At 40.2% G+C, this 4,754-nt stretch overlaps 1 non-coding gene across 1 annotated transcript; it reads right to left on the minus strand.

The window, feature by feature from the left end:
* Positions 1-4,380: 4,380 nt before the first annotated feature.
* On the minus strand, positions 4,381-4,487 carry LOC141635788 (small nucleolar RNA R71). Its single transcript, XR_012540448.1, has one exon. It is a non-coding gene; the product is annotated as a small nucleolar RNA R71 (small nucleolar RNA).
* Between the last annotated feature and the right edge of the window lie 267 nt (positions 4,488-4,754).

The raw sequence follows: 4,754 nt of genomic DNA on the forward strand, positions 1-4,754 counted from the left end.
AGGACGCTCCTCGCGAACATCACCAACAACCATCACAAAACCACCAACAAACTCCAATCCAACGACAGCAGATAATCACAATATGAATCGTACAAATTAATATAACACATATCTTAAACCAATTAAACAGTAAACCGAGTAGGGAAACCCTACCTTATCGTTAATCCATGAAAATGCATCCAACAACTAGCCAGGCAATACTCCAAGATAAATCCTACAAATAGTAACCACGTCCCATTACAAGACTACCCCAAAGACCTACCGAAAGACAACAACGAGACGGCAACTTACCTTGAAACGCGGACCGAAGTCGACAACAATGACATCCTTACTTGAATACTCCACGCATAAACCAAACCCCCTCCTTAGGTTAGTGTCTAGGCTAGATGAGAGTGTATTGAGAGGTGGGTAATAGGTGAGAGAGAGATATGTTAGGGTTAGAGAGATAGGGAACCGTCGAAAATGAAATAAGATTTACCAACTTGCGTTTTATAATAACACGTCAACAGCGGCGATACTCGGTCGAGTATTCTCATACTCGGCCGAGTAAGCCCTACTCGCTCGAGTGTTACCGCTACTCGGCCGAGTAGCTCCTACTAGGTCGAGTAACCAGATATATAGGTCATTTATCCTCTCGCATATCCCCGCTTATGGTCTTCTAAGGCAAACGGTCGGTCAAGGGGTCTTTAAACAGGGCGGGTATTACAGTCTTCCCCCTTAAAAGGAACTTCGTCCCCGAAGTTCAACCCATAATTCCCATTCGCAACGACAGTACACCTAAGAAAAGACCTATCACTTCACGACAAGGAATGCCACCCAAGGTTTGGGACACATAAGACACCTATGAAGTAAAGTTTTTTGAACATCCTTAACGAGGCTTTGACGACCACCAAGCACCACTATACCGTTACTGAGCACCACTACCCAATTAGTTACGTACCAAGTTAAATTCAAATATACAAATTACATAAGTCACATAAGCTAAGTTTGTGACGACTCATAACTCATAACATGAAAGTTAAATAAATATAAATCATAGAAGAACTTTGGTCAACGCATTAGAACATTTATCCTTTATCGCGATGTTATCTACCCCTCTAAAAATGAACTTTGTCCCCGAAGTTCGTTCTACCCATCCACCAGACTTATACAAATGCAAGATGGCAACAATCATAAAACATATATTCTATCACAAGTCAAGTACTACACACCCATAATGTGTGTAAGCAACCATCCTCTTCATGCAATTAAAAGAGATAAGACACGCAATATAAATAGAGAGATGTGGGTAGTACGATGATATAACTGACCTTCGATCAACACTGACCACCGTTAACGCCCACATACCAAATTTCATATTACTATTACCGTCGCACCTCATATATCAATCATATATCGTGATCATATATACAAGGCGTTTCTCATAAGGTCCGATCACACTTACCAAGGTATTGAAGCATACATGTACCAAAACAGTTACTCATCTAAGTCCATAACAATTTTAAAAAATGAAGGGTGTATTATCCGGGTGCTCGGCCGAGTATCATAGTGTACTCGGTCGAGTAAGCGATATTCGGTCGAGTATTGACATACTCGGTCGAGTTCTACAGGTCAAAATGTAAATTTCGACATAGAAAAAATACACGCCAAAGGTTATACCTGCAAACAGCGATATACTTTAACGCTGACAAAAAGTTTATGTCTAAAAGTCTCAAACGTATTACGCGAAAACAAGTAGCGGCCTTATGGCCAGTTACAAACATCCAAAATAAAAGAGTACGATAAAAGAACAACAAATAATCATCAATCCGAGAAACAAATCCAGAAGTATAACGAAAATCAAAAATCTGCACCCTCCTCTATCTCCTCACCACCACTGCTGCCTCATGTACCTGTTCCTCATGTATCTGCTCCCTGAAAAGCTCTAGCTGAGTAGACTCCACCGCCTAGCTGACTGCCGTAGTTGGCTCCCCACAGCTGATGTGACCATAATTAGAGCATATTTAGTCCTCGAATTAGCCTTGTTCTCATGCTTTTTAGTGCATATTTGGGTCATTTATTGTCTTTTGTTCTTTGTTTTGCATATTCTTTGAGGTTTTGTGTCCTTGGTAGGAAAGGAGTGAAAACCTTGCATTTTCATGGCAAAATGAGGCTAAATTGATTGAATTCAATGACCAAGCATCAAGGAGAGACAAGATTAGAATGCCTTTGTACATACTATAGTAGATGGGCAATGATGAGAAAAGATCCTTGCATCCCCGAGGAAATCCTCAAGGATTCTATGAAGAAAAGGGAAGAAAAGAAGAAGGAATGAAACTGTTTGACAATCCGTGCGGATTGTCCTGAAGACGCCCGTCCACCACCCACAATCCGAGCGTCTTCCTCCACAAGACGCCCGGGCAAAACCTCCACAAGACGCCCGTCCTCCCCCTCTGGACGTCCGTCCAGAAGCTCCCAAATCCGCCCGTCCCGTGCCAAAAACACCCGGATTCCCAGACAGTACTTTCGTCTTCTACAAGCTTCAAGGAAGGATGCACATCTTTTTCTAAGACCGGCGAAAAAGAGACCAGAGTCTCCCTAGAGACCGGCGATTCCTCAAGGACTTAGTCGTCATTTAAGCCCTTAGTAAACCCTAATTTATGTACCTAATCCCCACAATAAATACCCCATTAGTCTAATTAGAAGAGCATGTTCTTCTTAGCAATCTTTAGTGTAGTTAATATCAATCAAATCTCTCTTTAATCTTGTAATAAACATTTAATCAAGTTTTAATACAAGTTTTATTTCCTTAATATCTCTCTTGTTCATCCTTTATTTTGGGTAATTGAAGATTATTTGGGTTATTATTGGGAGATTGACAACCTTCTAATCAAGCATCAAGTACTTCTTTTATTCTTTGCTTTATTATTGGAATCATTAGTAGGTATAATTCTCTTAATCCCTTTCTAATTATTGTTAATCACTTTCATTTATTCATCATGTTTTACTTTGTTGGTATGATTGACAACCTTGCTAGCATGTTCAACATGATAATGAGTGAGTAGTTTCCTTAGCTAGGGTTAATGGGTAATTAGGGGAAACCAACATGGGGAATGATTCATGCTTAAATTAATATGCTTTCATAGTTTACTTGCTTACTTGTTGTGATCCTAACTGATGCACGTGTTATGTTTGATGAAATGCGAGCCTATGAATCCTTGCATTTTTTACCCATCACCTATCTTTTCAATGATACTTGGAAGACATAAACTAACTCGAGTCTCATTAGACCATGCATATAGTTGAGTAGAGAAGATTAAGTCGACTTATAGGTGTTGTACCATCTAATCGATTTGGCTCCGGGACCCAAACTTTCCTAGGATTGTAAGATATAAACCAACTCGATCCATCACAACAATAATTGCTTGCTTATAATTTGAGAATACGTTTGTATGATCAATTCCCATGAATCCCCTATGACCCTATGACACCCTAGTGCCTTTTATAAATTGTTTACACCCCTTTTAATTCATCTTGCTTGTTTACTTTTATTGCTATTTAGTTTAGTGATCTTCCACTTCAAACCCCAATTGTGACACCCTTAGACACCACTAGTTGCAATAGAAATCTCATCTCAATTTCCGTCCCTTGGGATCCGACCTTTACGAGGGATCACGACCAAAAATGGCGCCGTTGCCGGGGACGGTGTTAACTTGATTTAGATTTTCTTGTATTGTTATTAGTTGTGTCTTTCTTTGCCTTGGGGAAGTAAAACTCCTCAAGGTTTGTTCTAATTATTTTCGAGTTGTTTGATATTTTGCATGTCTAGAAGGTCACAAGGTGACTTGTTACCCTTTGATCACGAAATTGAAAGGACTTTGACAACCAATAGAAGACTTTCTAGGAGAGCTTTGAGAGGTATTGGTGAGGTTGTAGATATTCAAACAAATACTATTGAGTTGATTAACCCTTTTGCAAGAGAAGGTGAAGAGAACCCAACACAAAATCCAACACAAAATCAACCCACAATGCCTAAGTTTTCATCACATTCCGTACCCACCGAGGAGAACCTACCCAATGGTACTCCCACACCACAACATCTAACCGGAAATTTTATTGCCAAATTTGCATTTATCCAATTAGTCGAAAGACGCCAATTTGGGGGGATGCCTAGTGAAGACCCTCACTCTCATATGGAGACTTTTTGTGACTATTGTGATGCGATTTCTCAAACCGGTGTAACTCAAGACCAAATTCGATGGGTCTTATTTCCTTTTTCTCTAATTGGCACCGCGAAGCAATGGTTGAAAGGCCTTGATAAGGCTACTCTCGGAATTGATTCTTGGAAGAAATTGGCTCTAGCTTTCTACAAAAAAGTTCTATCCACCGGAAAAGACTAACATGCTAAGAGCTCAAATTACGGGCTTTAAGCAAAGAGATGAAGAATCTTTGTATGAAGCTTGGGAGCGATTCAAAGGAATTTGCCGCTCATGTCCTCATCATTGACTTAGCGAGTGGTTCTTGGTACAACAATTTTGGAACAGTCTTTATGAAGACTTGTAGATACCTCATTTCTGCACCTCTCGCAAACCACCCGGTGATGATTGGGCCGCATGTATGCTACGCGGAACGACTTGTGACAGTTGGTAAGTTTATCGTCAAGTGATTGCTCAAATACTAATGTCTACCTCTTAGTTGTCATCTACGTGCCGATACGGTCGTTTTGACAGTAATTAGAGTACATTTGGAGTCCGGGCCTAAAACCGTCTTCATTT

The sequence above is a fragment of the Silene latifolia genome, chromosome Y (assembly GCF_048544455.1).
Source record: "Silene latifolia isolate original U9 population chromosome Y, ASM4854445v1, whole genome shotgun sequence".
Taxonomy (NCBI): domain Eukaryota; kingdom Viridiplantae; phylum Streptophyta; class Magnoliopsida; order Caryophyllales; family Caryophyllaceae; genus Silene; species Silene latifolia.